The sequence below is a fragment of the Macaca fascicularis genome, chromosome 16 (assembly GCF_037993035.2).
Source record: "Macaca fascicularis isolate 582-1 chromosome 16, T2T-MFA8v1.1".
NCBI classification, from domain to species: Eukaryota; Metazoa; Chordata; class Mammalia; order Primates; family Cercopithecidae; genus Macaca; species Macaca fascicularis.
The window spans coordinates 43,017,397-43,028,802 of NC_088390.1; the positions used below are offsets into that span (position 1 = coordinate 43,017,397).

The 11,406-nt window shown below is 49.9% G+C and overlaps 1 protein-coding gene across 1 annotated transcript in view; it reads right to left on the minus strand.

Moving 5' to 3' along the window:
• Positions 1-11,406, minus strand: part of LOC135967642 (C-C motif chemokine 4-like) — a 33,509-nt gene extending 22,103 nt beyond the window's left edge. Inside the window, exon 1 of the mRNA XM_074019027.1 lies at positions 10,778-11,406. The gene's annotated coding sequence lies outside the window, so the exon portion shown is untranslated. The remainder of the gene's footprint in view (positions 1-10,777) is intronic.

The window sequence follows — 11,406 nt, forward strand, 5'->3', positions numbered from 1 at the left end:
TTAACAAGGCTGCAGGTAATTCTGATGCATGTAAGGTTTAAAACTCACTTTCATTTCACAAGGTCCTCACCAAGTCACCTCCTACTTTCTCGTTTCAGCCAGTTCCACACTTCAGTCAGGGCCTGTGACTTTTAACAGACCCTGTGTCTCTGCACAGATACAGATCTCTGTATCTCTCAGGATGCTGGCAGTTTCCAGGCAGAAAGCAAACAAGCAAACCAAACTCTAAGAGGCTTGGAGTAAACGCACCTTGTGGCTCCAAGACTCCAGGGCATCGAGGCGGCCCTAGCTCCAGGCAAGGCTGGACGCAGCAGCCGTGTGGTGTCTCATGAGTCCTCTTTGCTTCTCTTTCTGATCTCCCTTTCCCGTGAGCGGCCCTGGGTGGCTGCCAGTACCTGCCAGTGTTACGTGAATCCTTGTTCATTTTCTGCCGTGAAGAGTGGGTCTGTGTTCCCGTTGGAAAAAGCATCACTAGGCCCTTTCGGATTTGACTGACTTCAGAACCCAGTTCCTAACCAATCGCTGTGGCTGTGGGGATGGGTTTCATTGATTTGCTTAAGTTAATCAAGGCACATAACTTGAATCTTTGGGTTTAAAGAATTTTACATAAACTTAAAACCTGAGAATTGTGGGGAAGGGGGATTTCCCCTGAGGAAATGTGAGTTTCTGGCATCAGGAAACATGCAGAACAGATGCTGGTCAGGAAACACAAGTTTTCACTATAATGTGTTTGTCTTTTTCCTGTTAGTTTTGTCTTGGTGATATAACAGGCACTAATACTTTGTGTGTGATAAACATTTCTTCTCCTGTGCTATCTAGATTAGAAACTATTAGTCGTCCACTTTCCTGAATGACTTTATTCTTAACAAGATGCTGACTTGTGTATTTCGTGTTGCCCAATAAATCACTATTGCCCAAATCTAGGACAAAAGAGACATAAACTCTTCATGATATCAAGGTAACCACTAGAAAATGGGGCTACATACCCACTCCAGAACATACTGAGGAAGACAGAACTGGCCCTGCCACAAGTACTACCCACCTTCCTTCATACAAGCCAAACATCAGGCACTGAGGATGCAGGTGGAGATGAGAGGAGTCTTAGAACAATGAGTCCTCAGTAGAAATTGCCCATATTAAGGAAGAGAAGGGAGTCTTTTCACAGGAGGTAGACAAAGGGGTAGACAAGGGGACTGCAAGCGAAGGAGACACTTCATACTCGCAGTTTTTATTCCTCCTCTTTCCTGGGAACTGCACCCACAAAAATACATTATGTGGGATTGACCACATCCCAAATGTTAGATGGGTCCTAATTAAAATAAGCTGATTTGCATCTTGAGTTTTTTAAACTTACCACAACATAAGCATTTCTCATGTCATTGCATTGTTTGTAAAGGCTGCCTAATAGCCAATCAAGGGAAGATCCCATAATTTTCTTAGCCATTTCCATATCATAGGCAATTTAAATTGGGTCCAATTTTAAGTTGCTATAAATATGCTGGGGACCAAATACACTTATGCATTGTTCTTTTTTCCCATATTTGAATTTATTTCTATAGAGAATAGATTCCTAGACATGGACCCTCTTGGCCAAAGGCTAAGAACACTTATTTCAAGGTTCCGTATGCATATTAGCACCCATATTAAACATATCTTTAGGTCCTTTGCTTAGTGCGTATCTCTCTTGAATGAACAGAGGTCTGGAAGCCTGGAATGAACAGATGTCTGAAAGCCTGAAATGAACAGATGTCTGAAAGCCTGGAATGAACAGAGGTCTGGAAGCCTGGAATGAACAGATGTCTGGAAGCCTGGAATGAACAGAGGTCTGGAAGCCTGGAATGAACAGATGTCTGGAAGCCTGGCTATACTCTCATTGCTCAGTAGCTCAGGCTTCGCTAACACAGCTCTGTCCACCTGCGTGTGGTTTAAGTTGGGCTCTGCTGCTCAGGACTCCTGGCATCACTGCATAAGTCAAGTCTACACCGTTAGCACAGCTGTGGGATAACGTAGAAGTTTCTGCTCTGTCAGGGGAAACTATGACTACAGAGCTTTAGTGAGGAGGAACTAGCTAAGTGGTCCTGGGTGACACCAATATCTCACCTCCTCTCGCTGTGGAAACCACTTCCCCATCAACAGCCCTGAGACAACTGAGCACTTGAACTATTCTTGCAAATACCCTGAGCCCTGTGGCTACCAAGAACCCCTTGCATGTGCGAGTCAACAAGACACCACGGTGCTTAAAAACATCCTCTCTCATCAGCCCCAGTTTCCATCTTCCCATGACTCAGGGCTCACCTCTTAAGATAAGGGGACACAGCTCGGACCCCGCAGCTGGCGACTGAGCGCCCAAGCCCTGTCCTCCTCTGCTCACACTCTTGGGCCCCCGCGTCCTCCTCATTCACAATGCCCCCCTGCTCCTAGGTCTCCTCTCACGAGTCTGTCTTCCTCCTGCCTTTGCTGTTGTTGACCTCTGACCGGGGTCAAACCACATCACCAAAGCCCAAGGACAGAGGTACCCAAGTGAAACAGGAAACTTCCTAAGGGATTTTCAAAATGCCCTGGGCTATCTGTTCAGGAAGATTTTCTTCCCCCAAAAGTTTTCACTTTCTATTCTGTAAACCTTAAAGGCAGGGTACGGTCTTGTCCTACTTAGGGAAGGAGAACATTGAGTAGGTTTCAATCAGGGACAGAACCCAGCTACAATCGCTTCCTGGTGACCAGCTGAGTCATGAAATCGCCACAGGTCTGCCTCACAGGTGATCTGCAGAGATGGCCTCTTGCTGGAAAAAATCTCTCTTAGACCGTATTATGTTCCCCCAGTAGAGCTGGAATAAGAGGCAGACTATTTAATTAATTGCAATTCCTACAGAGGGAGATGGAGGCCAAACCTAAGGCTCAAACAGAAATGGAACGGAAAAATGGGGAAACAAGAACTCCCCAACTTCCTGCTGGTTCTTCTCACCCCCAAGTCCCCAACTTCCTGCTAGTTCTTCTCACCCCCAAACCTCCAACTTCCTGCTAGTGCTTCTTCTCATCCCCAAATCATCCCCTGAATAGTATTGTCTCCATCTACTTCTGATTTTATCACTGGGTAGGAGATGGCTCGGCCGGGCGCGGTGGCTCAAGCCTGTAATCCCAGCACTTTGGGAGGCCGAGACGGGCGGATCACGAGGTCAGGAGATCGAGACCATCCTGGCTAACACGGTGAAACCCCGTCTCTACTAAAAATACAAAAAAAATTAGCTGGGTGCGGTGGCGGGCGCCTGTAGTCCCAGCTACTCGGGAGGCTGAGGCAGGAGAATGGCGTGAACCCGGGAAGTGGAGCTTGCAGTAAGTGGAGATCACGCCACTGCACTCCAGCCTGGGCGACAGAGCAAGACTCCATCTCAAAAAAAAAAAAAAAAAAAATAGAAGGAGTTGGCTCACTTGTCCCCAGTGAAAAATGACCCAGGGTCATGTTGCTGCTTCCCTCAGAATGCCCAAGTGCCCAGGCACCCACGCATCTGCTGCTTTTCCTAGGACCCCCAGAAGACCCCTAGTAAAATGGTAGATGGCAATTATGAGACTCACAGCTGGTGCCAGGTAAGGGCTGGTGCTCCTGCCCATCTCTGGAGAGAGGCAGGACTCGGAGAGGGGCAGCCTGCAAGCTGGTATGAGGGCCCTTCTGGGGACCCCAGGCCTTGGAGGTCCTATCTGGTGGCGGGACACAGGGAAGGGCCACAGAGGTGTTTTCTGGCCTGACCTGGGGTCTGCAAGGAACCAGGGAAGAGCTGCCCCCGGCAGAGGGAAGACAGGAAGTGTCAGCGGGAGGAGGCTGCCTGAGGAGACCCCCTGAGCCACTGAGGAAAGGTCTAGGGAGCTGAGGTTGGACAAAGAGTCCTGAGCAAGCGGACAGGCCCTACACTTGCCAAGGCAAACAGGAGAAGGCAGCATGGGACCAGGAATTCCCTTGCTGATCCCTCAATTTTTATAACTCTGTCTCTTTTAACAGCTTCCAGAATGAAAGTGGCTGAGGCTGGCAAGTCTGTGCCACATCCACTGAGTTCTGGTGCCAAGTGCATCACTGCCCTCAGAGTCGAATCCCTGAGTGACCTGGAAGCAACAAGACACTGTTACATCTGTGCCAGATTAGGAAGCAGGGACCTAGGACCCAGGGACGTCCCTTCAATTCCTGAACCTACCCCTACCCAAGCAACCACACTCTGGGACTCTTCTTAACATGCATTTTAACTTATCTAGATTATGAAAGTTTTGTAATGTATTTCTATGTATTCTTGACTGCTTGTCGGAAGGGATCCCACAACACCCTCTACACCCCTTCCTCAGCCGCTCCAATCACACACTGACACATATTCAGGCACATGGCTATTCTTTGCGGCTCTCATACAAGGTGAGTGGCTATGTTTAGCTTTTTCTAGAGGACATTGTTTCAAAGCTGTCAACCAACAAATATTTATAGAACATTATTTATCATTTCAGTGTTCATCTATGTAAAATAATGAATTCATTTTGAGTAAACCAGTCTTAAACTATTGGTGATTCTATTGGCTTTGTTTTGTGACAAAACAAGGCGGTGGGATGGGAGGGGAAGAGTAGAAAACTCTGAAGAGGGGAAGTCAGCAGAAAGGAAATGACAATAATGCCTCTCCCCAAATAATGAAACACTATTTTATAAAACAATGATTATTTTATGAAATATTATGCACCCAGTATATAATGCATATGCACTAGGTAAACTCATGCTTGAAATATATATTCATGCATTGTTTATTTTTCTCACAAGTCAAGCTCTCTTAAAAATTATTCACTGTCCTTCAAATTCTAACAATGTCTCCAAGAGCTAAGTTCTATTAATATTCCCATTTGATAGGAGAGGAAATGTTGGCTCAGAGAGTTCAAACAACTTGTCCGTGGTCACGCAGCGGATAAATAGTGTAACTAATATGCAAACCTATGAGCAGCCCAGAACCTCCTGGGATGGCTGTTTAAAATGCTCACAAGAGAATTGGGTTTGGATGTGGGAATCTAGATTTTTACCAAACCGCCAAGTGATACACATGCAAACTAAAGACAAGAAACTACTGAATTTGTCAATAAGAATTTTTTTTTTTTTTGAGACTGCCGCCCCGGCTGGAGTGCAGTGGCACAATCTCAGCTCACTGCAACCTCCGCCTCCCGGGTTCAAGCGATTCTCCCGCCTCAGTCTCCCGAGTAGCTGGGACAACAGTCTCCTACCACCACACCCGGCTAATTTTTGTATTTTTAGTAGAGACGGGTTTTCACCATATTGGCCAGGCTGGTCTCAAACTTCTGACTTTGTGATCTGCCCACCTCAGTCTCCCAGTTTTTTGTTTGTTTTGTTTTGGCTTGTTTCAAGATGGAGTTTTGCTCTATCGCCCTGGCTGGAATGTTGTGGTGCCATCTCGGCTCACTGCAGCCTCCGCTTCCTGGGTTCAAGTGATCTTCCTGTCTCAGCCTCCCAAGTAGCTGTGATTACAGGTGCATGCCACCATACCCAGCTAATTTTTGTATTTTTAGTAGAGACAGGGCTTTACCATGTTGGCCAGGCTGGGCTTGAACTCCTGAACTTGAGAGATCTGCCTGCCTCGACCTCCCAAAGTACTGGGATTACAGGCATAAGCCACTGCACCCGGCCTCAGTACGAATTTAACCACTCTTTTAAAAATAAGATGCACATGGTAATAGACATCTTGCCTGGGTATTATTTCCTAGAATTCATGCTCCACAAAATCAGTGGTTAACATTATAGAAAGGAAAGACAGTCAGCCAATATATACAACAAGACTTCTATCGTGAATGCAGAATTATTTGATGGATTGCCTAGACCGAGGTTAAGAAACTATGGTCTTCAGAACAAATCTAGCATGACCTGTTTTGTAAATAAAGTTTTGTTGAAACACAGCCACTCCTGCCCTTTTACACATCATCTATCCCAGCTTTCAAAGACAAAGGTGGAGTCACGTTGTTGCAACACAGATTATATAGCCCACAAAGACAATATTTACTATCTGGTCTTTTACAGAAAACGTTGCTAACTCCTGGCCTATGTTTTAGTATATACTTTTTTAAGTATAAGAAAGTTAGGCCGGGCGCGGTGGCTCAAGCCTGTAATCCCAGCACTTTGGGAGGCCGAGACGGGCGGATAGCGAGGTCAGGAGATCGAGACCATCCTGGCTAACACGGTGAAACCCCGTCTCTACTAAAAAATACAAAAAACTAGCTGGGCGAGGTGGCAGGCGCCTGTAGTCCCAGCTACTTGGGAGGCTGAGGCAGGAGAATGGCGTAAACCCGGGAGGTGGAGCTTGCAGTGAGCTGAGATCCGGCCACTGCGCTCCAGCCTGGACGACAGAGCGAGACTCCGTCTCAAAAAAAAAAAAAAAAAAAAAAAGAAAGTTAGACTGAGTCAGGATTCCTGCTGTAAAATGCAAGGGTGAGAAATTCAACATACTTGTGAGAAATGCAAAATATATTAACTTTTGGTAAGCCCTACTTACTTTGTGTGTTTAAAACAATCTATTTTTTAGTATCAAAAAGTGACATTTTGGTAATCAGCATTTTTGAAGAGCAATGACACGGTCTGTAGAAAAATTTAAAATTTACATACTCTTCAATCTGTCTTATTTCTAGGAATCTATTTTAAGATACACTATCTAAAGAAACAAAGGAGGGCCAAGCACGGTGGCTCACTCCTGTAATCCTTGCACATTGGGAGACCAAGGCAGGTGGATAGCTTGAGATCAGGAGTTCGAGACCAATCTGGCCAACACGGTGAAAACTCATCTCTACTAAAATACAAAAATTAGCCGGGCATGGTGGCAGGCTCCTGTAATCCCAGCTACCTGGGAGGCTGAGGCAAGAGAATTGCTTGAGCCTGGGAGGCAGAGGTTGCAGTGAGCCGAGATCGCGCCACTGCACTCCAGCCTGGGTGACAGAGTGAGACTCTGTCTCAAAAAAAAGAAAGACACAAAGTGTTGGCACATAGCTGTTGTTTGCAGCTCTGTTTGTAAAACAATCAATATAGATAAATGCTTTAAAATATGAATAGTTTGAACCATGATGGTATAGCCACATCATAAACATGAAATTACTGAAAAGAATAAAGTACATATACATACTGAAAGGAAAGGTAGCTATGATATTAATGTAAAACTATGTATTGGCCGGGCACAGTGGCTCATGCCTATAATCCCAGCACTTTGGGAGGCTGAGGCAGGCAGATCACAAGGTCAGGAGATTGAGACCATCCTGGCTAACACGGTGAAACCCTGTCTCTACCAAAAATACCAAAAAAAAATTAGCCGGGCGTGGTGGTGGGCGCCTGTAGTCCCAGCTACTCGGGAGGCTGAGGCAGGAGAATGGCGTGAATCTGGGAGGCAGAGCTTGCAGTGAGCTGAGATCGCGCCACTGCACTCCAGTCTGGGAGACAGAGCAAGACTCCGTCTCAAAAAAAACAAAACAAAACAAAAACTATGTATATAGAAAATACATTCCATATGTGTATCTCTATACCAATCTCTATATTACCACATATTTATTATATAACTGTATATATAATATTGCTTTAGTAAGTTATATATATTTACATAAGCATAAGGACATTTGATGTGATATATCCCAGTCTATTAAATGTGATTTCCCTGGCAACCATGATTTTTAAGAAATGAGGATCTCCGCTTTTCATTTTCCATTCTTTGTGCTTTGATTTTCATGAGTATGCGATTTTTAATTCAAAAACCAAGATTTGAGAAGCTGGGGCCTTGCACTAAAAACTGGTTCTCTCTTAGTTCTCTTGAACCACTTGCTCTGGGTCTCTCATTGAGGGGACCAGTTTTGCAGATTTCAGTCTAGTTCAGAGAGCTTCAGGAGTGTTCCCATCTGCTGTTGTTTTACCAATTGTATCAAGAGATCAAGGCAACAAACATGCCCTGTCTAGCTCCAAAGAGTATATTTTGACTCTCTCTCTTCCCCTCCACCCACACACCCACCTGCATAAATAGCTATTCTCATGCAACATTTTATAATCCCTTCCAATTTTGAGATATTCCTCCTCTAGCCCAACATCACAGCAAACCAGCTAGGGCAAATGTGGGGGTATTATCCGGAATCATGATAGTAGCAACCTCAAGGATGTAATAGTCCCATCTTCCCAGGGCTGGAGCGAGAGGGAGGGAGACGATGTGGACACAGAGCCTGGCAGGCAGAGCGTTTCCTCCCCTTCCCTGCATGCCAGGCCCCTGCAAGATGCCAGAGAAGTGGCTGGGGTCAGGAGGTCAGGTGGACATATCTTGAGCTGTGCCCTGCACTGTGTGGCTGCCTCTGGGACAGGGCCTGGCTCAGTGGCCCCACGTGTGCCCACGGTGACATGGCTGCTCTTCCAAAACCAACTCCCTCACTCTGACCTCTTGCCTTTCCCACCACGTGCCTGGAGTGCAGAGTTCTGGGAATCTGGTGGCCCACCCTGTGCAGGCGGTGCCTGACCACTGTGTCTTATTCTTACAATGCATATATTATTGTAGCTCAAAATGTTTTCACTGGGTCCTGTTTCTTGACACATTTCACTTGCATATCTCTGGGCCACCAGAAGTTTTGGTATGTCTGTCCAGTGGCTCTGGTTGTCCCACCTCTGCACCCCAAGATACCCATGGGGGCTAGGCTGGGGGCGCTGCCACACTGGGACGGGAGTGATGCCTGCTGTGTCCTTCAGACTCCTGGACTGTGATGGGCCCTCTGCTGCCGCCTCTCCACTCCTTCACCCAGCAGGTCCCTGAGCACCCTGAACAGTGACACATTTGGCCAGAAGCAAAAAGATCAGTGGGCACTTCCTGAGGCCTGTCACTGTGCTGCCACCAGCTTCTGTGCCCAAACAGGTGGCTTCCCTGGCCCTGAGCTGGGGCTCCCACCAGTGCCTCCAGCCAGCCCTCTGTGGGGCTGCCCTCCCACCAAGTGTGACCTCTGTCCACAGAAGGGGGCGGGCAGGAGGCTGATTCCAGGTCAGGGAGCTGTTGGGGGTCTCCTGGGTAGACCCTCCCCAGCTGGTGAGTTGGCAAAAGACAGAAACTGACCCCATGGTTTAGGGGCGGTTCCGACGGGAGGGACAGGTGGAGTAAGCCATGAGAGGAGGCCCTGGCTGGTGCTGGCACTGAGGGGAGAGATGTGGGATCCGGCTTTGAGAGGAGAGCCTCTCCTCAAAACCCTAGCCCTGCCCCTCCCTGGGCCTCTCAGACACTGTTGCTGGGGCGGTGTTTGGGAGAAGAGATTTTGATTCTCAAGTATCATTCAGCCTGAAAAAGGAAGTTTTGACACGCGCTACAGTATGGATGAAGCCTGAAGACATTCTGCTGAGTGAAAGAAGGTAGACACAAAAGTTTGACAGATACCGATGATTGCACTTATATGAGGTTTCTAGAATAGTCACATCTACAGAGAAGGAAGCAGAATGGCGGTTGCCAGGGACCGGGGAGGAGGAATGGGGAGCTGTTGTTTAATGGGTTCAGTTTCAATTTTGCAGGGTGAAGAGGATTCTGGAGATGGCTTGCCTTGAGGGTAGAAGGTACTGAGCACGACTGAACTGTACGCTAAAAATGAGTGGGTGGGTGGGTGGGGAGTGAAGGAGTGAAGGAGTAAAAAGAAATGGCTGAAATGAGAAATTTATATTTGTGTATTTTAGCACAATAAAAAACCCCAAGAGTCTCCCAGGACTGGCAGCGCTCACTGAATGCTCACAACAGCCACATGGGGCAGGGACAATCAACCCTATTTACAGATGGGCAAACTGAGACTGGCCCTTAGAAGAGCGGACAAGCAAGGGGGCACCCTAGGACGTCCAGAGGCCTGTGACAGTCCTGCTCAGCTCGCCAACCCTGGGCCCTTCCCCACACCCCAACCCCAGCTCCCCACACCCCAGGACCCCAGCCCTTCCGGGAAATGCACCACATCCTCCTCCTTTCAAAGCTGGATTTACACAGAGAAAGAACCGATGACTGGGGGCGCCACCTTGGCTCGGGGCCTTCCAAACCCACTTCCAATGCCTGAGGGATATACCCCTAAGTGGAACCCTAAGCAGACCCCCATTCTGGAAAGCACTCCGGAGGGAACTGATAATCCCTACCTTCAGCTTCTGGTGGCACATTTGATGCTAGGGAAACTCCAGGCCCGCAGCCTGCAGGCCCTGGTGAGTGCCCAGGCCAGGGGCAGACACCCCTGCTGCGCGGAGGAGGGGCCCTGGAGAATCCTGAGCAGGACTCTCACCAGGCAAGGTCCACATCCCTGGCAGGGCTAGGGTTTGACACTGGTTTTCTGGGTGACATGGCTGAGGCCACAGCTGGGCTGGGGCTGGTGGGATTGGGGAGAGGTCTCCCATCCCAGCCCCACCCCACAAACCGATTCCTCGCTGGACTGCGACCTCTTCCGGCCTCGGTTTCCCAGCCAGTCCCGGCTGGCCGGGCCTGACAGGCACCCTCGGGGCGGGAAAAGGTGCCAGAGCGCCTGCCTGCTCCATGGGGCTCGGGGCTCGGTCCGGGAGGAGGGGGGGTCCTTGCTGCTCTGGGGCAGCGGGCGCACCCGGTGGGCGAAGGTCCGCGGCCCTGGAGAACGCCGCGGCGGGGTCCACGGGCACCAGAGGAGGAACCGCCAAGGTTTTTCCAAATGACAAGCGGCCCAGCAGTCCTACTAGTTCCTCGGCCAGCTCGCCACCTGGGAGGCCGAACCGGCCCCAGCCCTGGGCCCCCTCCCCAGCCCGTCCCAGCCCCGATCCTACCCTGCGGTGCCCTCCCGGAGCGGCCGGCCAGCGGGGGGCGACCACGCTGCCGGCTGCAACGCGAGTCTCCCCGGGACGCAGCTCCGCCATTCCCGGGAACAAAAGCGGCTGTCCGCGCCTGAGCTCCCAAAGGGCTGGCGGGCAGGGAGCGGGCGCCACACCGGCTCCCCGGAGCCCAGCCCCGGAAATGGGACACCTCAAGCTGGTGCCCCCAAACTTCCCACCTCTCCGGTCCGGTAGGGGTCGGGGTCGGGGCCGGTGGGCAGGGCGCGGAGACCGCACGGAGCGCTTAGGGGTCTGTGGCCTCGAGGCGGGGGGTTACGGAAATACCAAGGGGGAACGCGACCACGCGAGGGGGAGGGACAGAGGGCACCCCGAAAGCGGGGACTGCCAAGCCGGAGCCAGTGGAGGGGTGCGAAGTCGGCGAATTGGAAACTTACTGCAGTCGTCCACTGGTAGCCTTTGACGTCCAGCTCGTCCTCTGGCGGCTTGGCGGGAGGCTGCACAGGGCTGGAACCCGGACTGAATCCTTAGACTCCGAGGAGATGGTCCCCATCCTTGTAGTCATCGCGGGAGCCGTCGGAGGGGCGGCAGGGGCAGGCGCTGGCCGCGGCCCGGCGCGCGGGGGC